Source organism: Chlorocebus sabaeus, chromosome 27, assembly GCF_047675955.1.
Source record: "Chlorocebus sabaeus isolate Y175 chromosome 27, mChlSab1.0.hap1, whole genome shotgun sequence".
In the NCBI taxonomy this organism is placed as follows: domain Eukaryota; kingdom Metazoa; phylum Chordata; class Mammalia; order Primates; family Cercopithecidae; genus Chlorocebus; species Chlorocebus sabaeus.
In genome coordinates this window covers 27107076-27132122 of record NC_132930.1, presented here as the reverse complement: position 1 = coordinate 27132122, position 25047 = coordinate 27107076, and the positions used below count along the sequence as shown (strand labels likewise).

The window sequence follows — 25047 nt, the reverse complement described above, 5'->3', positions numbered from 1 at the left end:
TAAATTATGTAAATATAAATTGATATAATACAAACAAATGTGTTTATAAACATAAATTAAAATAGTATTGTAATCACTTTTAATACTAACCTGTTCCAATACACAATTCAAATACATTACCAACTCTGTGAGCTTTCCAGGGAATGTAGTAAGAAAAAACTCAAGCATCGTTTCAAAAACTATTCTTCTTTAGGTTGCCTCTGTTAATTAGTGAAGAGTTTTAATGCTTAAAATGTCAGTCCCAAGTGAGGCCAAGACAAGATTCTTAAAGATGATGCCAACCCATTCAGACAGAGAGCCATTAGCAAGCCATGTCAGACATGATCTTTGGCTTGTCCAATTATCTCTAGTTGACCTGAATGCTGAAAGTATAAGGGGAAGGTATATTTAGGGTCTTCCAGCAAAGGAAGGAGAAAAGATGTGTTCAAAGAAGAGGGAAGGAAATTGGAAGACTGCAAAGAGGAACATTAACAAAAACTCCAAATATTTAAAACATAACACCAAAAAAGAGAAAGAATTTTTCTATAGCCTGGTCAATAAGGAATATTGAAGTAGCACAGAAAATTCAAGAAGAATGGGGACCTGAAAAAGGGCTTTTGAGTTAGACAATTAAGAAATCTTTGAGTAGGTGGGGTACAGTAGCTCAACCCTATAATCTCAGTGCTTTGGGAGCTCTACATGGGAGGATTGATTGAGGTCAGGAGTTCAAAAGCAGCCTGGCCAACATAGTGAGACCTTGTCTTTACAAAAAATTTAAAATTAGCCAAGTTTGGTGGCACGCACCTGTAGCCCTAGTTACATGGAAGGCTGAGATGGGAGGACTGCTTGAGCCCAGGAGTTTGAGGCTGAAGTAAGCAATGATCACATCACTGCACTCAGCCTAGGCAACAGAGCAAGAGACACCCTATCTTAAAAACAAAAAATAAAAGAGTAGACTGATGGTTACCAGGAGTGGGGGGAGGGGAAGTTATGGAAAGATAAAGGTCAAAGTGTACAAAGTTACAATTATGTGGGATGAAAATATCTAGAGATCCAACATACCACCTGAGGGCTATCATTAATAATATTGTATTGGATTCTGAAATTGTACTAAGAGAGTAGATTTTAGGTGCTCTTACTACAAAAAATAAAGTAACTATGTGAGGTGATGGATATGCTCATTTGCTTCGCTGTGGTAATCATCACTGTGTATTTCTAAATCAAAACATAATGTTCTATTTCTTAAATACATACAGTATCAAATAATTTTTTAAATAAGTCTCTGATAACAGCAGAGGAAGCACCACTAAACTCAATGGCAGAGAGATTACAAGCAATGCTATTGCTTCCTGATAATCCTTTAAAAAATGAATACTTCAGCAAGAAGCAAAAGTAGTAAGGAACAACAGAAAAATTCTAAAAAGTCAAGGAAATCTAAATAAAGAGTCAAAAGATGAATGCAGGAAAACACAAGGGCCAGAATCCAAATAATGGTGAATGGAGAGAATTGGGTACCACTGGCTTGCACTCTGCCTAATAGACTCTTGGTAATATTTACCTTCTGACCATTCTTTTAAAGCCCCCGTGGGATGACTAGGCTCCCAGGAAAAACAATAATGCCAGGTAATACCAGTTGCATGCTTGGATATTTATCTTCATCCAATCAGCAGCACAGCTGTTATCATAATACCCTGATCAATAATTTGCTACCCAAACCAGAACACTATGACCTCTAAGTACAACATATTTCAAACTAAGGGCAAAGACACAACACAGCCCTTTCTCAATGTGCTACAGTGGGAGTGGTTGAGAGCACTCTCATGTTTAGACAGCAATAAAACACTGTTTTGTAAACATAACCAGAAATGCAAAATAGGCACCACTTTATCTTAAACATCAATGCACAAAAACCTGTATTATTTGAAACAAAGAAAGAACATACTGAAATGGAATTATTGACATATCTGAAGATTTTGATACAGGCACCAGACCCAGCCTGGAAGCTGCTCAACGGCTCAAGTTATCCAGGTAATTTTCCCAGTCCCCTAAAAATATTTCCAATTTGGTTTAGTAATGGTTTAGAAGATCACAAGTTAAATGTCACTCATTCATTCCTTCATTCACCAGCTACTGAGTACCTTTTATGGACATAACGTTGAACTAGAGACCGAGGAGTTGCTAGGAGAACACAGGAACCGAAAAGATATAAAAGCCATTATCCCTGCTTATAATGTAGGTGAGAGAACACCATGCAGTGTTACGTATTTACTGAGCTCCTATTATGTGCAAGAGATTGTATATAAGAAAAAGATGAATGAGGCATGGTTTGACTTCTTAGTCCAGGAACAAAAAAAAAGCCAAAATATTTCTGCAAAAATGCATAACCACAAATGCAATATGATTCGCTGCCCACTGAAGGAAGGGGAATGATCACAGCTAAGTGCAATTTGTAAGAAATTGTTTATTTGGGGAAATATACATATATTCCATTGCATTTTAAAAAGAGTTATATACCTCACTAAACTTGTCTCTCAGGAGACTTATCTAACAGGCATATTCTACTGAATTTAGTATGAAGACATGCCCAAGAGTTCAATAAAAGATTTTAAAGCTAAGTTTAAGATGCATTATCAATACTTTGTAATTAACTTCCTTCTCAACCAAACACCAGCAAAAATCTTAGTCAATCAGTCAACAAGTATCAACCACATACACAGTGAGGATGAAGAATGTCACAAACTGTGCCCAGTTTCACAATTCCAATATATGCTTTTAAGTACAAGCCTCTGCAAATGGAAGTGTCTACAGCTCTATGGTCAATAGGGCATGAACTGATCTGCTGACCAGTCTGTGGCGGAACAGATTCATGCTGATCTCTCCACTAAATAATACAAAATCTACTCGGACAAAGTCAGGTCAAGGCTCTGCTAGATGTTTAGGTAGAGGTGGAATTAATCAGGGAACACTTCCTGAATTTGAGAGGTTCCTGTGATTTTAAAATTTGAGAAAACCAAAAACAAGAAGACAGAAATAATTCTAGGCATTTGGAAAATCTGAAAGAGGCTGGGAGTAGGAGGAGATGAGAAGCGTAGTGCCTGGCAATAGAGGTATTAATTGGGAAGCAGTGTAAGGAGTGATTACGATCTTGACTGTTGGAGTTAGGCAATCACAGTTCTTCTGGCTACTTTCTGTAACTTGGCCCTGGGCGAGTTACTTATTTAAGCCTCACTTTCCAAACTGTAAAATGAGGTAACACTTTTAACCCATCATGGTGATTATGAGAATTAGATAAGACTAGTATTTTTTTATTTTTTTTAAATTAAACTCTATAAAACTATGTTTTTAACATTGCCTTAAGATGTTGAGTCCAGTGCTGGGCACGCCCAAAGCTACTGTAGTATTATTATTATTGGCAAGAAGAAGCCTGGTGAATTATCAAACTCAAAGCAAGAGAAAAATATTTACTATGTGGGGCAAAAGGGAATCCCTGAAATCTTTCCTCCAGTTTATTTGCCAAATAAACAATGTCCTCAAAGACACCCCTCTTTATCAAGCCCTCCATGACTTCTCCAGAGCTCCATCATTATATATTGTTCACGAACTTCCTTCCAATAGCAGCCGCCCCACCTGCTTTACAATCTGCACATCACATTCCCCTCTGTGCCTTCCCTGAAACATGTCCTCTTCTCATTCTCTCATTTCTGTTAATTGAGCCCAAATTCTCCAAATCACCCAAGCTTGAAACTACAGCCATGTTTCCTCCCTTTTTCCACCACAACATCCAACCTATCACTTAATATGATAACAATCTTTACTGATCCTTCCTTCCAGGAAGTCTCCCATATGCAATCCTTCCTATCATTGTCACCATCACCCCCACATTCCAGCTCTATGACCTCAAGCCTGAAAACCTCAACAGCTTCCTCACCAGGCCCCTGGTTGCAAGCTCTAAGACAACCTTTCTTCACGGATGCCACCAGATAACTTTTAAGAGTCCCTGGTGTCTAACAAACCACATATTGTCTTCTTTCTGCTTGTCCTGACTTAATATTCTTTATGCAAGTTACTCCACGTGCCTGGGCCTCAGTTTCTCCATTGTGAAATGAGCATGCTAGATGAAATCTCCCCTCATATTAATTTAGTACAATTCCAAGATCCCATTCACTTGTATGTACTTTCTCTGCTGCTCTATTAGATTAGTCCCCAGTCATCACTTGGTCTTTCCTCACCACTGCTGGGTTGCTCATAGCATTGTCTCTATCCCATTCAGTTTTTTATTCCAACATCTAGCATAAATCCGTGCACACAGTAGGTGACAAATATGTGTTAAAATAATAATGAGATGAAAGTCGATGTCTAAACTACCCACCTTTCCTCTCTGTCCATGGAAATCTCTCTACATCTTGAAGATCTGTATCTTTTTTGTTGTTGTTTTTTGAGACAGAGTCTCGCTCTGTCACCCAGGCTGGAGTGCAGTGGTGCAATCTCGACTCACTGCAACATCGGCCACCCAGGTTCAAGCGATTCTCCTGCCTCAGCTTTCCGAGTAGCTGGGACTACAGGCGTGTGCCACCATGACTGGCTAATTTTTGTATTTTTAGTACAGACGGGGTTTCTCTAGGTTGGCCAGACTGGTCTCGAACTCTTGACCGCAGGTGATCCACCTGCCTCAGCCTCCCAAAGTGCTGGGATTACAGACGTGAGCCACCGGACCCAGCCTTGAAGATCTATTTCAAAAGCAACCTCCACGAGGTTAGCTTCCGTCTTCACTCATAGGTTTCATAGATCTCTTCCCACCTCTAAAATTCTTAGAGTAGTTTGTTATTATCATGCCAATGCTCACATGTTTCCTTAGTTTTTAAGGACACTGAAGGCAGGGGCTAATTCATTATCTCTTGTATTCATATGGTGCCTAGAACAGGGCTTTGTCCAGTGACTATCCACATTTTACCCATTGTCTGATTGCATCACCCGGGTAAGTCTTGCCTCCTTATACAGCTGTGCATCCCCAAAAGAAGGGAATCCCAAGTCCATATATTTGGTCTGTAAGTATCATGGTTTCTGGTAAAATTTGAAGTACACAGCAGATGCTGAAAAAGTAACTTTTGGTTTAACAATCAAGTATGGTATGTGTAAGGTAGGATACCTTCAGGAGTAGCAGGGACCAGCCCTGGCAGGGGAGAGGAAGGCTAAATCACCTAAGTATGAGTTACTGACCCCAAGGCTTGTGGTTTGGGGGGGAAACAGCAAACTGGTTTCTGATCCCTGGGAGCACACAAACAAGAAGTTAGGCAACCTGGTGTGCACTGTATTGCAGAGTCAGCCTTGTGCTAAAGATTAACAGCCAGTCTTAAAGGGGACTAAAGATCAGCAGCAAGCTTGCAAAGCACCAAAGACCTCACTGGCAGCAGACTGCAACTGCAACTGCAACCAGCAGTTCTCTGCAAAAAAGAGGCACCACTGGCCAGGCGCAGCTGCTCACGCCTGTAATCCTAGCACTTTGGGAGGCTGAGGTGGGTGAATTGCCTGAACTCAGGAATTCGAGACCAGCCTAGACAACATGGTGAGACCTCGTCTCTACTAAAAACACAAAAAATTCGCCAGGCATGGTAGTGCTCGCCTGTAATCCCAGCTACTCGGGAGGCTGAGGCAGGAGAATCACTTGAACCTGGGAGGTGGAGGTTGTAGTGAGCCAAGATCATACCACTGCACTCCAGCATGGGCAATAGAGCGAGACTCTGCCTCCAAAAGAAAAGAAAGAAATAGTCACGGTTTGATCCTTCAACACCATCAATGGAGCATCTCAGTCAAGCAAATATATCCTTGAACATGGCAATGTGACTGGCCAGTGTTTCTAAGGATTCCAGATAGAAAATACCCATTTCTTCTCTGACACTGAGGAGAAGCAGTAAGAACCAGGAAATCTGAGTTCTGGTTAAATACTAAGTCCTAAGTTCCTCATCTGTGGGAAGATAGAAACCATGCATAACCAAGGGTAGTGACGGACACTTAGCATGGCCCCAGTAAAATGTTTATGAGAAGGCTGATACTTCAGATAGAATCAGACCTATTAAGAGAGAAGACCTAGGCATGGTGTCTGGAACACAGTAGGAACTCTATAAATGTCCTAAATTTCCTTGGGTTGGCACCCAAGGAATTTCATTTCTGCATTTCATTTCTGCAGTTCAGGGACAAGTCTCCTTGAGGACTGAGGCCTTGTGTCAGACACCTTTTCTCCTCTTACTGCACCTGGCATGACACCTTGCACATAATAATATGAGCTCAAGAAATATCTGGTGATTAATTGCCTCACAGGTAGCATCTGTGGCTGAAATCTATTCCACACTAAATTGGCAAATGTAGGCTTCAGAATGTAGGTAAACTGGTCAACCTGAGAACAGTCTTAAAACTTTGATGGTCAGCAGCATGGTTTCTGATGAAATGAGTGGAACTAGCATATTGTTAAGTGTTGTAATCTACACGTGCGGTTATATGGCTGAAGCTGAGATAGCCCACACTTATTCCTAAACACACACACACACACGCACACATTCACATGTGCACTTAGAAGGTGGTGAACAATAACGAGTTGATGAGGTTGTTTGTATACACTATATAGAGACAGACAGACAAGAAGTGACAGAGCAATAGGCTCACGAAGAGTTGTTAATATGTAAGAAAGAAAGCTACCAGGAATAGCCAGCCTAGTGTTTTAAAAACTGCATTTTCTTTGCTTTCTGCTTTTAAATTATACACTGCAAAGTCACTGAGGAGAAAGCTTTAAGAAAACTTTCATTTGCTATGGTGCAGTTCGCCGGTCTTCCTTTACCTAAAAAAAATAAACAAATAAAGCCCTAGAAACATTTCTTTCTTCTCATAGACATTAATAATGATAGCTTGAACTGTAAAGATTTGGTTTTACTGAAGGTAATGGAGTAATGTTTATTTCCATTAGACCAGGCCTATAAAATCCTCTTTTTATAACCATGAGCCTACAATTTCAAAACAGCAAAGCTTGACATTTTGGTCTCTGACAGGCAACACTTAATATTGGGATGTTTTAAAAATCTATATGAAAAAAGCTCTTAATACAAGATAGGCCGCACATTTTCCCCGCAAATGGTTTGTTTTAGCTATCTCTCTTCCTCCCTGATGGACCAGGAAAATCAGACAGCTTATTGGCTTATTTTGTTAGGCCAGGTTAAAGGGATGCAATGCCGAAAGACTCTTAGAGGAGCTTACCCTTGAGCTAAAAATAGCAGGCACTAGAGAATTATCTTAAATACGACCAAACTTGTTCTGTACTGTGAATGCAGATAACTGTAATATGTTTCCATTTTGGGTCATTTCAGAGCTTTTTTTTTTTTTAGCTTGGCTTGCTGTAGCTGACTATTTAATTCATTTCTGATTCTATTTGTCACATTTGCTCTCAGAGATACCGCCCGGGGGTGCTTGACTAAAGAATCCTTCTTATTTAGCTGCGCTGCTTTTGTTAAAACCTAATGAGCCATCGGACTATGGAGTGCAATGTAGACGGGACTTGTGAGAAAGCAAATTTATTTTCAAATGTTATTAAGAACCTACTATGTGTATCCTTTTTCTTGTCTTCCCCCGGAGAGGTGGGAAGTGCAGTTTGCTAAATTTTATAAATACGTAAGAGGGTTTTTAACTTCTGACTTATTGAAGACTCACGAGTAAAAAATTTAGCAACAATTATCAAATTTCCTCTCTTCTCACCCTTTGCACAGACATTTTTACTCCTCTGTCTGTGTCTTCATGGTACTTCATTTCTAACTGTAATACAGAATGTATCCGCTTCTTTTATAATTAGTTGCTGAAGTCTATCTTTCTTACTAGCCAACCAACTCCTGAAGGGAAAAGTCTGTGTCATAGGTATTATGTACTTAATACATCTTTGTATTATGAGGACTTAAATTAGTGCCTGGCATGTAGTTGTTGCTTTTTAAAATAGTTGATAAATGGGTCAAATTAAGAATGAATGAAATCAGGTTCTGCATTAGAGCATCCTGCATTGGAACATACTGAATCATAACATGAAAGTCAGACTAAAATCCGGACTAGGTAGACTGTCCCGCCTGAAAAAGATAGCTCACCAAGCTTTTGCTAAAATAGCAATGATGTCCATATACTCAGTTGTACTACAGACACCAGAAAAGGGCAGGAAATTAAGGTGAAGGAGATCCTCTCTCTGCTATTTTTGCATCCTGGTTCCAATGATCACAGATTATAAGGTCAAAATCATTCACAACTTCTGAAAGATCTGAATGGCCTTGAGAAATTACCCATCCTTCCCCAGCCCAGGATTTCTTTCTAGCCCCTATGCTTGATTCTTCCAAAAATAAGGTAACTGCGATACAAGTATGGCACAGTAAATTTGTGCAATCATGCACACTTTTCCACAAGAGGTAAACTGTTTTCATTACAATCACAAATGAGGAAACTACAACAACAACAGCAAAAACAGTTGCAAAAATTTTAAGTCTGAATCCATTGAGAGGGTCAAAACCAGCCAGGAAATACGGGCACAGTGTTGGGAACAGCGTGTTGGGAAGCTGTGGCCATGCATTTTCATGAGCTCCCCGGGAACAGCTGGCTCCTTGAACAGAGACACACTTACTTTCATGCTCTAGAACCCCAGTAAGGTACCTATTCCTGAGCTCTTCACTGAGTGTCAGAGCCGTTTCCTCTTCTCGGGGAGAGAAGAGTAAATGCTCTGTGTCTTCAGTAGACATACAGCAGTGCCTTTATCCGCCAACGCACATTGGCTTAACCAACCACATGTCTCCCAACTCCGTATATCTTCATCTGAGCAGAAAGGCTTGTAGCAGAGTTAGGGGGTAAGTTCACAGACACTCTGGCAGACACACAGCATACAGGTGTCACTACTGGCTCTGTTTACAAACCATCTCTTGGAGAACACATTCTCAGATCTTGGATATGTCTTGTTTTTAGCATGATTGGTCTGAATGGCTGGGAAGGTCATGTTATATTCTCTCTCTTTCTGAATTTGGTAGAACCCCTGTAAATCCATCCATTAACAGAAACTAGAGAGAGTTTTAATGTGCATAGCTTTGTGCTAGGGACTGAGGAGCTGATGAGGTCCCTCTTCCCCTCATGCAGTTTATAATGCACCTTGAGAGATTTAGCCAAAAAGCTATTACCTAGAAAGCTGGACCACAATTTAAAGGCCTTAACAAAAGAAAAAGATGCTCCTTCACACATGTGACAACAAAAATTCACTTTGTTCCAAAGAGGACCACACATACCTTCCTAAATTTAGGGACTTAATAGTTTATCCTGTGCCTGGTAAAGACTTCATGTAAACACAGACCAAAACAACCAGTCTTTAAAATAGCACATTGTGACAATACCGTTTATGGAAATGGTGTCTATGGAAAGTTTCCTTTGGGTTCTCGTTCCTTAAGACTCATTTCCAATGGCACTCAAAGGAAGACAAATTTAATTTCTGATAACCCCCAACTGCACACCTTATTCTATCCCTGCTTCTGCACTTAATTTGCATGGATACTCTCCGTTCCACTGCTTGACTTCATGGAGGGTGCAGAGATGGCAGGGCAGCCAGCCTTGCACACAGCCTGGAATCAGCTTTTATGTCACTGGACGAAAGGTCAGGTGAAAAGGCTCACCACTGGCACAATTAATCTGGTCACTCAGGGACCATCTAGTGGTTCAAGAATAGCTTGCAGGTGAATGATGGACAGGGTCATGGTTGCCTGGCTGTACCAGGGGCTATTACGACAGCCATAAAGAGAAAGGAAAAAATTGAACAAGGTGAAGAATTACTCCTGAAAGAGACATGAAGAAAGACACAAATGTCTTTGTACAAAGGATAAGCATGAGAGAAAGTGCCAGGGGAGCTCACTGCTCACAGTGGTCGAGGAGGGCAGCATTCTTTGAAACTGCCAAAGTTTGAATATTAATGAAGGGTCATGGCCTGATCAAGGCTCTGGGTCCATATAGAGAACCTTGAGCTGGGCATTCTCAGGGCAAAGATGCCAGAATCAGTCGAGAGAGTTTGGATAGAGAAGATATAGCCAGAGCATTCCCTAGGTTTTTAGACAGAAATTAGATTTAGGAAGCCCAGTCCTGTACATTATCTGAAACTCTTTATCCAAAAGCAAGTAGCGCATCTTAATGATTGTTTTGAAAGCTCTCAGGTTGTTCATTTATTTATAAGGGTCTCCAAAGCAAAATGGGTGGGCGAGTTAGTCTCAGTACTGATATTACGATTTCATATGCTCCAAATGAATATTTACAAGTGAGTTGTGCATTGCTGGGGTGGCGGCTTATTTGAGGACTGGGTAGGATAAATATGGAAAGCCATGAAGGAGAAAAGTATAGGCGATTTCATTCTAAAGGAATGTGGGAAATTGCTTACTTAATGATAACTCTACTGAGCTATATTTCTCTTGACCAATGTCCCTGTAGTCAAAAAGCTTTACTATTGATAAGGAAAAAGAAGTCAGTGGTCTCTTTATTCAAGAAAATTTCAACAGTTGTGTTTTTAAGGGAAGATGTAGTCTAACAGATTATAAAACGAAGTCGATATTTCATGGAGCATTTTCTTCTTTATTATTGAAGTCTACACAGGAAACACTTACAGGATAATATCCAAACTCCATTAAAATCTGTTAGATCTAAAACTACATGTTTGTGTTTGTATGTATGCCTCACCTACTTCCTCACATGATCTGGCTTTAATCCACATAGACGCTGGTGCAGATAAATCAAAGAACTTAAGTTGCTAAAGCACCGTACTTTTATTAAAGCTTTTTCATGAAAAGATTTCCGAATCATTTACATATTTTCCCCACTTTAAAAATTATGAGGATTGGTTTTGGTAGCACTGCCTGGTATTGCAAAACGACTATATGGACCTATTGAGAAATATGGGAGTATTTTCCCTCAAACTAAAAGGCCCTAGACTGTCACATTTTCAGGGTTTGTCAATTTTTTGTAGTTTGTAGTCGTTTCTTTTGGTCAGTTGTCACTGCTCACCATTATCTTTTTACTGTCACCATTTCATGAATTTTCTAAACCATTTCTTCTAATGTCATATATGCTCATAGAACATTACATATCGGATAGAACATTAGACAACTGGATTCATTTAAATCATAAGTAAAACAAAAGGAAGCAAGTGTTAAGTGAGGGGTGAAGAAGTGTATCTGGGAATAAAATGTGTTCCATTTGAGGGAATTTTTCTGAATCTAGTTTGGCTTCTCAGAGATATTTTAGAAACAGTATGCTTCTCACCTATATTTCAGACAATTAATAATCCTAAATTGTTAATGGCTACAGAAATTAGGTTTTCCAGTATGAATTATAAAAATCACCATAAAAATGTGTACTATCTATAGAACATACATCTTCTCTTTCAACTATAAAAGATGTAGCTGGAAATAAAAATAAACCAGCAACTAAAGGAAAAAAAGTGGTATCCATTTTTTTTTTTTTTTTCTTTTCTATACCACAAAAGCAGCAGGGAGGTCACACAGTCCTACTGGAGGGTATCATCCCTTAATGCTAAATCACAGAAGAAACACATTTGCCATTGAAAGACAAATTAAACAGGGCATGGCTTACACTATGTGGGTCCCCAGACTCAGTTATCTGCCAAGACCAGGCAACATTTCATAACCTCCAAATGTATCGAAACACAGAACATTTGTTGGCTCTTTGTGAACAGAATGTCTTTGTCAAAATTTTCAGTTTGAACAAATGTTGCAAAGTGGTCCAGACTAGATTCATCCCAGGAGAAACTGACACAAATTCCTTTAGGACAGGGGCAGCCACCTCAGCTACATTGCTGGGATTGCCGGGTGATAGGATTAAAGGAGCTAGACAGTGGCACTGTGACCTAATGTAACTCTCAAATCTGTTGCACACAGAGCCCTGGAATTGGGGACCAGCAGGGAAAAGAAGTCACTTATCCTATACAGCATTGCTGTCTTCAGACTTTCAGGCATTTGCCCAGACTCTTCTCCAGCGAGAATAGGAGGTGAACCTGCCTATCAGACAGCATGGCCTAAATAAAAAATGCAGGCTGAGATATGCAGCTCAGAGGAGAGAGCAGGGTGTCCCCGGTAAGTATGGGCTGGCAAGACACAAGAGGATTCTGACATGAGAACGTATCTGGACAGAATCTGGGTTGGCGAGGATCCCTGGACGCCCAGGATAACTATGTCTGGAATACAGAAGCTCTAACTTCACATCTGAGCAAATGAGATGGCACCAGGGAAGCTAATGTCCTTAAGCCAAGAGCCCATGGAAAAACCAAGGGCAGTCCTGTAACAGAGGCACTTTTCTCCAATGCAAGAGCCGTTTCAAAGCAGAAATAAATTTCTCAGAAAGAACTGAGAAGAGGATTTAAGCTCGATTATTATAGGAATCTGAAAGAGATCTAATTGAGTAAGGCTTGGCAGGGGTGTAATGCTTGGTACCTCCAGAGGGAAGAGGAAAGGGATTGGTAGCATTCTTCCTGCACATGCCTCTTCCAAGGGTGCAGGATAGCCCTTGGATAGCATTACCCCATGAAGCAAGGAGCTATCACTTAGAGATGATGGATCCAAGAGAGAGACAAAAGTCACATACACAGGTGTCTCAAACAGGCAAAAAGCATGTCGGTCCTTCCAGCTGGACTGAAGTATCATTCTCAAATAGAAAGGTCAACAGACCTAAAATGGTACCAAACAGTTCTCATCCATAGAAGCCCCACCAAGGGCACAGCATTCTGGTCAGGTCAGACTTGCACACTGGTTAAAGAACTCTCCACTAACGGTCTTGCTCTCTTCCCTTGGGTTGGCTTCCTCTTGTTTCCCCTCCACACCCCCTGGCAACCCTGCAATTCCAATGAGCAAACTGTTATTTGTTTTGCTTTGTTTTGTTTTGTTTTTTATTATACTTGAAGTTCTAGGGTACATGTGCATAACGTGCAGGTTTGTTACATACGTATACTTGTGCCATGTTGGTGTGCTGCACCCATCAACTCGTCAGCACCCATCAACTCGTCATTTAGCAAACTGTTATTTTAATATACTGTGTGTAGGACATCATACATTTCAGGTCTTCCAATCTCAAATATTCTGTACCACTGCCCTGCATTTGTTGGGGCAGTGGGACAGATCTTGGTTTGGAATAGAATGGGATCTTGGTTTGGACAGAATGCTCCTCTAGCTAGGAGAAATGCTCACCAGCAGAATTCCATCTCAAGGTGAAGGCATTTCTAAAGACAATTAAGTAGGAGAAGGGCAGAATTTATCTGCTAGTGATAACTGGGTAACAGAGAGATGGAGAAATTCCCTGCTCTCCTTCCTCAAACAGACAGCTTATCTTACTTGTTTTTAAAAGGTGTGTCTTCATCACTAACCAAAATGTTCAGGGAGTCAGAAACTAGGTTTGCTTTTAACCACTGTATCCCCCTAAAATGGTCAGAGACTAACCATGCTAATGGATGACAATTATATTTTGATGAATGGGTAAGTAAATAAGTGAGAGGAGAGATGAACTTTTAAAATCCACATGCAAAAAGACATGTGAAGATGTTGCAAAAGTTGGAAACAGAGAGCTTTAGCCAGTGAATTGGTTCTTGTATAAGAAAATGTGGGCCCAGTGCAGTGGGTCACACCTGTAATCCCAGCACTTTGGGAGGCCGAGGCAGGCAGATCACGAGGTCAGGAGATCGAGACCATCCTGGCTAACACGGTGAAACCCCATCTCTACTAAAAATACAAAAAAGAAAAAAATTAGCTGGGCGTGGTGGCGGGCAACTGTAGTCCCAGCTATTCACTCAGGAGGCTGAGGCAGGAGAATGGCGTGAATCCGGGAGGCAGAGCTTACAGTGAGCCGAGATCACGCCACTGCACTCCAGCCTGGATGACAGAGCGAGACTCCGTCTCAAAACAAAAAAAAAAAAAAAAGAAAAAGAAAATGTGACCAGCCGTACCCCAAGTGATATGGGATGAAAAGAAAAGTTTTGGTAATAATCCTCAGTAATACTGCGTAGTGCTTTAGAGAATCCAAAGTACTGTCTCAAGGTGTTGAAGTTAGCAACTTAACCGGGTAATACAGATTGCAATGCCTTTTTGTCTTCAGGCCATTGGAAGAAAGATGAGGAAGGTTGAACACATCTAAGAATTTCTCAAAAGTGAAAACAGACTTGAATCAGTTTCTACCATGCCTCTGGTACAGAAATATCAGCCACCGTGGAAACTGGTCTCTGAGTTTCTCTGTAGCTACCGGCGAGCACATTTCATTCGTCCTTTCTCCTTTTAGTAAGGTGCAAATTTGGTTCAATCATTTTTTTCTGCATCTCTTTAAATTCTCTATCTCAACTAAGTTTGAATAAAATGTCCAGCTTTCACTATTTCCTAATGCTCTGGTAATAAATTGAGAGTTAACTAGGGTGAAAAGGCAGCAAGAAAGCTTGCCCGAGTATAACTAGAGAATTTCATGACAATTAGCACTGATTTGCACCACAAGAATAGAAAAAAAAAAAGAAGAAGAAGAAGAAGTTTTAAAGGGGGAAAAAAAAGCTACTCACACATACACATCCCAAAAAAAACCTCCAAGTACTAGCTGAAAATGATAGCATTGGATGACAGCAGAAACACACCAGATTAGCCAATTAGCATTCACCCAAGAAAAGCTAGTGCTTCGGAGGGAGGGGAGAAAAGGAACTCATCGACAGTAATATCAACTTTACAATAGCCTTGACTGGTTATCTACCCAAAGGAAGTGCTACCTCCTCACTTTTTTGTGACCCTCTCGACAATTCTGGGGGAAAAAGTGTTAGTTCAACATTATCGCAAGCCAGAATATGACTCTATTTATGTGACAAGTTGACAACATACAATTTCATGCTTGTTGAACTGATCGGTGTTATATATTCACTGTGAATATTATGAAGCCTCACCATTATAAATATGAAACAGTATACACTTATTCAAAATAACTCCAGCAGTGGCAATTTATAGCTTGGTTGTTTGTGCTCTTATGAAGTCCAAATGCCACCTTAAGAAGCTGCAGCTCGCAGAAACAGATGTGCAGTGTGACTGCGACCAAAATGGATTGACGATGACCTATGTGAAAGCAGGCTATTACATTTTGGTCTGCATGGCAGCTGACACTGGTTTGTATTTAGATATGTGACTCTTGGGAACACTGTGTCCTTAAAGCTCTGTTTAAACATGGGCCAAGACGCTTGTCTACTGGACTAATTATTTTACCACCCTTCTATGGCAAAGATCACTTTTTTTTCCCTAAAAAAAAAAAAAAAGGATATGAGTGAGTGTATGTGCCACACACAGGCACACACTCTCACTACGCTTTGTAAAGTTACAGCAAGGACTTTAAACCTTGGTCATGTCAGGTGAATGTTGGCAAGATTTCCAGAATGTCTGCATAACAGGATTGTACCACTTTCTTGATCAGGTGCCTGAGAACAGGACAAGGCCACAAACCATCAAATCATAAGCTGTCACAGCAACTGCTTTTGGTCAGATTTTTCTTCCTCTTCTCTACCCCCTCCCTTTCTTTCTCTTAGCAAGCTTCAACCAATTTGCAAGTGTTCGCTTCCACAAGGACAAATTTGGAAGAGTGAAGAACAACACAATTTATCCAAATGTGGAAGGAAATGAAGGAACCAGGCACCTTGCTAAAGCTAGATATCAAAAATTTGCATAAGTAGTTTCCCAACCACAGAGGTGCTATTTGGAACAAAATAAATTGCTTGTATTGTATGCAAAGGCACAAACCTTGACCAACTTTGTGGTCTCTTCCCTGCTTGTACATTTCTTAAGTACATCCAGAAATTCCTACTAAGAAGTTCAAGTTAGTATCCCTCAATAGGGAGACCTAAAAAGATAATTGTTTGTGGACTTAGAAGTCTTCAACATCTTTATTTGAGAATTAAGAAACATGAGTCCAAAATATTTGAAATATAGAATTAGTTCTCCAGGATGTTCTTGCAATGCTTTTGTTTCTTTTTCATTTATTTGCTTAATATTAAGTCATATCCCTAGCTCTTTTTTTTTTTTTTTTTGAGATCCAGCACAGAAGTCAATGACTGGAATCCTGGCTCTCTTTGGAAACATTTGAATTACAGTGTTTTGGAATTTCCTATTCTAACAAAGTTTGCTATCCCAAAATCTGTATCTCTTTCTACTTTTCCTGTTGGGCTAAAGTGAAGGTGTTGTCGGTCTGTCTAGTAAATCCAACCTACGAGATAACATAATCACATACATTCATTTCTCAGGAACCTTGGCGGCTCTTATCTCCTTGCTTTTATGATCTCTTAGGAACAGCCAGGAATAGCAATTTGCAGCCTGTTTGTAAAGCCATCTTAGTCTGAACCCAGCCTTCTCCTCTTTTATCACCCAGCGATATTCTTCAGCTAAATCCCATTCGCCACAGCAAAATTTACTCTGAGATCCATTTTAGAATAATGTAAGTATTCTCTGTGTGTATGGAACATATCAAACACGTAATGGAGGGTAATTATCATTTCAATGAACTATTTATTAATAGAAGATGTTTTGCGTGCTTTGCTTAGATTTATTGCTATGCTGCCCACTGTACATGGTAGCCTGAAGCTATTTAGTTCACGTTCATCAGCCTCTCAGGCAAGTAGCTCTGCTGTTCACACAGTTTTGGTTTTTCTATGTGCTTTTTTCAACTTTATTTTACCATTATATCACCTAGAACATTAAACACAATGCTCAAGTTCCATGCGTTAAATCACAATTGTTTTCTACTAAAGTTCCAAGCTACCCATTTTTATTAACAGTTACTTTATTAAATCCTTAATAACACAGATAGAATAGTTAGTTAATTTGTGTGTTGAGCCATGGATGTTAATTTGTAAACATAATAACATACTGCAATCATTTGCATAATAGCATTTTAATCTTTTTAGTAAAAGCTGTAATTCCCTACAAAGTACACTGCAGTAGAAACTAAGTGACTATTGGTAATAATACAAAAGGCCTTAAAATTCTGATCCTATTATAGTGTTGGAACATACCCAAACTGCTTCCATAATCTCTGAAATGTTACTGTTCTCTGATTTAGGTGTCTGTGTCAAGAATAAAAATGAAGTATAACTGGTAGCAGTAGACTATTTCCTAAATGTAATTTAGTATTCACTAAGCACCAGCACTTTGCAAATAGCTCTGAGGCTTTCCTTCAAAGTTCAGAGCTCCAGCTATGCATATTGTGTGGGGGGGACCCTGGAACTCACTCTCAACTCTGCGCTGAAGAGAGGGCTCTGATAAATCACGCTGATTTGGCACAGCGAAGGGCATAGGCCACCAGGGATTTGACCACTGAGTCTCCTTCCTCCTCTCTGCTCTACCAACCTGATTGCTCCTCCTTGAACTGACGGCTTCTGAGCACAGGTTCAGAAAAGAATGAAAAAGTGCAGTGAAGCTTTAAAAAAGCTAGTTTAAAAAAACTCAATGGGGGCTCACTCTCTCTATAGCCCATTAACACCCAATGTAAGACTGCTGTCCACCCCCCCCCCCCCACCAAAAAAAAAGGAAAAAAAAAAAGTAGTTGTTTAAGTCAGGCTAAGTCATTTTATGCAAGATCTGGTAATTCATTAATCTATCTGGCTGCAAACCTTGAATGAGTAACTTGCAGTAGTAACGGAGATGGGCAGGTCTACAAAATATTAGTGTTTAGAATCTGAAACTGCAAATCAGTCTATCATTTTGGAAAAGAAAAGGCACAAAAGTATCTTCTATCATCACTTTGGGACAAATGGCTTAATGGATAAGAAGTCATTTAGCTTCAAACAACTCTGCCATTGCCAAGAATAAGAGTATGTATTTCATTGTGGATCTCTCTCCTCTTTTCCCTGCTCTCATTGTAGCTACACTAAAGCATAGGATCCTGCCTTGCTTTCAAATGTACCTCAGAGCACACAGTCTTAAAAGTTAAAAGGAGGCTGGGTGCAGTGGCTCACACCTGTAATCCCAGCACTTTGGGAGACCAAGGTGGGCGAATCATGAGGTCAGGAGATCAAGACCATCCTGGCTAAACACAGTGAAACCCTGTCTCTACTAAAAATACAAAAAATTAGCTGGGTGTGGTGGCAGACACCTGTAGTCCCAGCTACTTGGGAGGCTGAGGCAGGAGAATGGCATGAACCCAGGAGGTGGAGCTTGCAGTGAGCCGAGATTGTGCCACTGCACTCCAGCCTGGGTGACAGAGCAAGACTCTGTCAAAACAAAAACAAAAACAAAAACAAAAACAAAAAAAGTTAAAAGGAACCTGAGAGGTTAAGAAGAAAAAAAAAAATGGCTCTTACTGAAATTGTTTTACATCACACGCAATTCATTTTATAAAACCCACAATAAAATCTTTCATTACTCAAAGAATAGGCACATAATTATAGGGACAAATTAACCTTGTTAGATGTGAAGTCTGGGATAGGGAATGGTGGAGGAACAATTTGGCTCTCCCCTTTAACAATGTGGTCTTTAATGTTCAGTTTTTTATCTGCTTTGTGTGATTTCATCCAGAGGTGAGTCATCTGCTGGGCTGTGCTTCCAGGACCTGGCGTAGTGATAGTGGTACATGGACAAATAAACACAGCATGTGTATAAGGTCTCTACACAGACACACGGTTACTATACAAATAGTTTGTCCAATGCAGCACCCTGAACCTTGTGATTACTTTCACCTACACTATTATCTTTGAAGTAAATCTAAGAAGCAATGAGCCACTTTTTCCTGATTCTGCTCCAAGATTTCCTCCTTGTGAATTTGGGTCTCCACTATTTTGGCCCCAAAGATATCCAGGCAGAGTAACTTTGATGAACCAGTTGAGTCTCCAGGAGGTTGGAAAAACCTACAATAAGTCCATAAAATGTCCCAGTTTACTTTCTGGAGTGCCTAGAGTATCTGACATGAAATCATTGGTTTCTACCATCCCAAAATACAAAATAGCACTTTCTAAAATCATCGTGCCTAATGAAACATACACATTCTCACTTTGCAAACTGCAAACGGCTAAGAATCAAATCCACTTCCATAAAAAAAAAAAAAAAAAAACAGCAGGCAATCTCATATCTCCTAGCCACACCTTCCATTAACAAAAGCCACCAGCAGGAAAGTTAGTGCCAGTGAAAGATGGTCATGTAACCTGCATCCTGTGAGTTGCTATTTATTAGCAGGGGTTGATGCCAAGAGACAGAGCCCTGTGGGTCAGAACTCCTGAGCCATATTTTTCCAGTGGTCAGCATAATGGCAGGGAGGAAATAGGGTGATAAACCAGATGTTCCCAAGATAAGCCAGATGTTATCAAGCCGAGAAGTCTCAAACAACAGTGCTTAAATGAGGTGTGTAGATGAACACACACACACACACACACACACACACACACACACACACACAATCAAACAGTACTATTTAGTCTCCCTGCAAGATAAGCCGACAGGAGAGGCTGAAAATAAAGCAGCACACAGGCTGGGTCAGATTGTTGCTTCCTGATTTGTGACTCTCCAAGATGAACATCTAACTGATTTATACCCAGAATTTGGAATTTTGTGGTAGACTACAAATGCAAAGATAAGTACAACATAAATTTTTAAAATACTCCATAAGTCTCCATGAGTTTCAACATTCTTCAATGTTCTTATGTTACAGCCAATTATCTCTCCACTTAAATGGCAATTATTTTCTTACTTGAAGTCTATGTTCTCTGTAAGTGTCATTACCAAGTGTGGCAAAAATCTGGCTGTAGGCCGTAAATTTAATTTAAATGACAAACATTTATTGATTGCAAATTGGAAATTCCAGAAATCTTATAAAAGTGATTATTGTAAATTAATTCAGTCCTCCCACATAACAAAAAAGAATTTATTCTTCCAATGATTCAATTTAGGTGGGGTTGTGTATGCGTGCATTCTTTTTTTCTTGTCTATTTGTTTTGTTAAAATTCCAAGAGGTTTGCCATTCATAGAAAAGTCCGTCTGACCACAGGCACAGTCAGAAGCAGGAATTCATTACCATGGAAGGCTGCAGAATTTCCTCCAAGGAGACAAGTGAAAAAAAGCAGACACCACGTAAATTTGCGGATTGGGTTAAATATGTTCTGTCCCTGAGGCAGTGGAAAGATAGAGAGCCCCTTTGTAAAATGACTCACGAATCTAAGAAAGTACTTCAGCTCCTAAAGGTGAGCAGAAACTTCACCAGGAGCGATATCCATGCGGTTCTGCTTCTCTTTGGAATATCTCTGAGTTTAGCATTCCTTACCACCTCTCTCTCTATCCTAACTCAGAGTTATCAGGGCTGATGGAATTTTCCTTCAAGGTACTTTGAATCTGTTCTCTGAATGCCACCCCCTCTGCTATCACTGTGTCCCTTCCCTGTACCTGTATCACATTGGGTTTGGAATGCAGCAGGGCCTGCTGTCTGATTTTCCTTATTTCCTACTTGCCTACACCTCTTACGACTGTCAGCATTATCACTCTTAAATACCACCTCCATTATGTTGATCTACTAAAAATCTTCAATGACATCCTACTTTCTAAACAGACTCTAAAGATTTCCCACTGGGTTCTCACGACCCACCGGAATTTTGTACCTACCTTACATCCAAACTTACTCCCACTACTGCTGTGTTCCCATTAATATGTATTTTACTTTGAGTAAACCAAGTTCCTCACCTCCACATCCCCTCTATGAAAACGCTTTGCTCTTCTTCTCTTACAAGGCTTTGTGAATTTATTCTTGCTGTTTATCTCCTCAGCTAGAAATACACATACATACACACACATATATATGCATGCATATATGCATATACGAGCTTGCAATGTTTGCAAATTGCAAATATATATAAAATCCTATGTAGGTGCATATACGTATTATACATATACATGAATATACAGTCTTACATTGTTTTCCAGTTGCTAAGAAATAAAAACACATGCATATACTTGTATATTTGTATACACAGTCTTGCATGGTTTCTTAATTGTTTTACGTTTGTTCATTTTGCCTCCCAAACTAGATTTAAAGTACTTTAGGACACAGGCCTTCTTTTGTGCTTTGTATATAATCTTCATATTACCTAACACAGTTCATTCCATCAATAAACACATGAAGATTGACTCATTCATTATGCTACAAGTATTTATTGAGTTCTTACTTTCTGTCATTTTCTAAGAAAATATCTAGAAAAATGTCAGTGAACAAGACAGGCAGATTCCCCGCTCCCCAAATGCTCATGGTCTGTTGAACTGCTGATATTTGTTATTTTTAACTTTTTGATAGGTACATAATATATGTCCATTTTTGCAAAATTTAGAATATAAGTGAAGCCAAATGAAGAAATGTAAAGTATCTATATTCCCATTAGAATAATCAAGTAGTCTTGAAAACTTCCACATTCATTTCCTTGTGGCATATAACAGGATAACTTACACACAAATACAAAACCACCACTCACCCTTTTCTGCTACAAAGTTCACAGTTTCAAGCTTCCTGAGAGTTCCAGCAACCACCAAACATGAATGCTGGCTACAGCTGTGAGAGTCCTTCTCTCCTCATCAGCAAAGGCAGACCTCAGAATGTATTACAAGTAATGACCTAGAGACGACTGCATTCTCACTTGCCATCGTTCTAACGAACCCCAAGTAGCTTCATTCAGAAGTAAAGACGAATGAATGAAAGATGCCCATTCAGTTGTATCACAGAGGCATTAAAGCAGGTATTAAAATAAACCAGGGACAAGGTTGCCCACAGTGACCCAGAAAGGCCAATATGCTATTTAAACTAACCCCATGCCATCCATCTTTACACACTGCTGTGCTGTAAAAGTAGCCCTTTATTCTCCTCCTTCAAACAATGCACAAAGGCAACAGACGGAAGGAAGTTATGTTGCAATATTCTGAAACATAAATCTTGCTACCAGCCGGTCCAGGGACGCATCCTGTTTTCCTTACACATGGATCAGATTCACTGGAGGCTGTTACCTCTAAGCCTTTTGCCTTGTTTTTGAAAGTGGCTTCTGAATCGTACCTGGTCCCCTGCATTTACACATCCAAACACAGGTTGCGTAAGCAGAGATCATTGTTTGTGTGTCCAGTTACTCAACCAACATATGCCATTGCATGTTGCTACCCCCTCTGCTACCACCCGGAATTATCTTTCTCAAATTGTGACATTCAGCTTCATTCTTTATCATTATTTTGTGATGTTAAATAAAAATTAAACTTAGATTCACACATACGGAAGAAACAAAAAGAAGAGATACATAATTTACTCTCAACTTTTTTTTTTTTTTTTTTTTTTTTTTTTTGAGACGGAGTCTCGCTCTGTCGCCCAGGCTGGAGTGCAGTGGCTGGATCTCAGCTCACTGCAAGCTCCGCCTCCCGGGTTCACGCCATTCTCCTGCCTCAGCCTCCCAAGTAGCTAGGACTATACTCTCAAGATTTTAAGACTCTGCCACTCTATTATATAGCCCTAAATCCCACTCTCTGCTATGATGAGAATTCAGAGAGCCGATGGCCAGTTTCCAGTGGTGTCATTGACGTGCTACTTGAGTCAGGGAAAAGCATTTAACTACTCAGTGCCTGATTTTATTCTGGGAATCCAAAGTAGATAATGCTTGTTATTGTCAGATCAGAGACAGCAGAGCCCGTGACTGTTTAACTTGCTCAAGTACAAGGCCTTCTCAAATGTGATGAGGCAGGACTTTGCAAATTGAAAGAAGGTGAGTGCAGGTGAAAAGTCCACTGTGAGTGGCTGGCCCTGGGAAGGCACTTCCCTGAAATGCTGCTTGGGTAGAAGCAACACAAACCTACGGCCATGAAAGAGTTATCTGGTTTCATACGAATCTTCTTCACGGGGAAGACCCAATTTTAGAATGTCACCTCTGCTCCAAACACACTTTCCTTTCGCAGTATAGAAAAGATTCCTGAGCTTAACACTAGAGGGCAAAGAGTGGAGGCGTCCTCACGCCAGGCAAATGCTCCTGAAGCTGCTGCTGTTGGTAACGGCATTGCCACATATGACCTTACCCTTTGCCTAGATAAAGAATGGGCTTTATGACATCAGAGAACACTGTTATGGGAACTTACCTAAACAGTCACTTTTGCCCTCTGACACTAAGAGAATACCTGACATATTAGTCCTGGAGCCCCAGGCATCCCAATACCGTTATATGGCTTCTCATTCTTTATATCCAGTACCTTCCTACGTCTTCTTTCAGAAATCTGACCAATTAATCATTAGTAATTTATAAAGGGGAAGTTTGTGACTTTATTTAAAAGCAGGGTTTTTCAACCTCAGTGCTTTTTTCATTGGAGGCTGAATCATTTTTTGTGGTGGGAGCTGTCCTACATGCTGTAGGATGTTTAGTAGCATCCCTTGACTCTAGTCTGTACTCAGTAAACGCTCGTAGCATCCCCTTGTCCCCAGTGGTAACAACCAAACATGCCCCCAGACATTGTCAAATGTCCCCTGAATTGGGGTGTGGGGTGGGGACCAAAATTGCCTTTGGTTGAGAATCATTGGTTTAAAATGACCTAATGAGAGACTAAATTACATGAACCTTCTGTTTTAGAGTGCTGAAAATAATTTTATGAGCATAGAATATGATACAGGGAGACAAAAAGGGTGGTATGGCATATGTTAAGCACCTACATGTAGATAATGAACTAGATGCTGAACCAAGACTCCTGAAGGTATAAATGTGAAGTACCTCTCACAAATACCACAACACAAAATACAGGCACATAAAGGTTATGGAGAACGTTGTATTTTTTTTTAAAGTAGCCCACCAGAGAGTCATTGACTCCTATGCCATCTCCCCCTACCTCTAAGTTATTCTCTAGCCTCTACAAAATGCATGGCATTCATCTGATATGGAATAGCTGATTTTTAGATAAGAGGTCTATGGAGATGGACATTTTTTAAAGCACTGTTTATTTAATGCAGCATGACTTAGAATGGGCCTGTAACCTGACAAGTGTACTGAGTGAGGAATGTTCAATTTACCAGTTCTAACTGGCCAAGTCCTCACATGAACTTTCTAAGACCCGGCTGAGAAGCCTGGGAAAGTAGAACTAACCACAACCTTCAGTGTTTCCTCCACCTTGTTCTGTCTCCCCAGTCCAAACTCTACTACCTTAAGCATTCTTCTAAAACCCACTTAATCCCCAGAGGTATTACAAAATCTCAACCGTCGGCAGAACCTACAGCCGTCTCAGCTCACTAGCTAACTGTACCTCCATGCCAACCAACACTGAAAGGAAAGATTCTGTTCTATTTTTAAATATATTGAGCAAAGAAGCAGCTTGATATGCCTTTGTAAAGGATGGCTGTCACCCAAATTCATGGGTTCTCTATTTTTAATCAAGGATATAAACTTTGAAGTCTGATAAATTTGGGGTTCAAATCCCAGGTCTTTATTGTCAACTGTGTGATTTGGGGAAAATCAAATAACCTCTCTGAATTTCAGTGTCTGCATATGTAAAACAGGAATGATAATAATAGGACCTAACAATAGGTTGTTTTCAAGGATATGTGAGATGACATATATTAAGCATGAGTATACCAAAATGTTGGCCATTATTGTCATTACTATTATTGTTATCAACATTAATATATTCATCATTCACTCATGATTCAACAAACATTTATTCAGCATGTATTGCATGCTGGGTTCCAGAAAAACTCAATTAATATTTTTAAACTTGGCTTTCTTAAGACTCGGATTTCAAGCAAATAACATGGCAGTATAAGAAATGTCTTTGCGGGTGAATAAGAAAAGTCCAGTACGTACTAGGTGCTCAGAAAACATTAGATAATGATGATGATGATGGCACTGGCAGTTGTGATAAAGAAAACCAGTTGATTTGTCAATCTTCATTTAATTCACTTGCCAGAGTACTCACTAAATGTTTGTTCCTATAAAAAGTCATGTATTTTCAAGTAAATGAGTACTGATCTTGTGGGAAAGAATTTCTTTTCTCAAAGTAACACTTTAATAGGAATAGATTAACATTCTTTATTATA

The 25047-nt window shown here is 39.9% G+C and overlaps 1 protein-coding gene across 2 annotated transcripts in view; it reads right to left on the bottom strand.

Moving 5' to 3' along the window:
* Positions 1 to 25047, bottom strand: part of PPARGC1A (PPARG coactivator 1 alpha) — a 478094-nt gene that overhangs the window by 72321 nt on the left and 380726 nt on the right. The gene's annotated exons all lie outside the window — the stretch shown is intronic.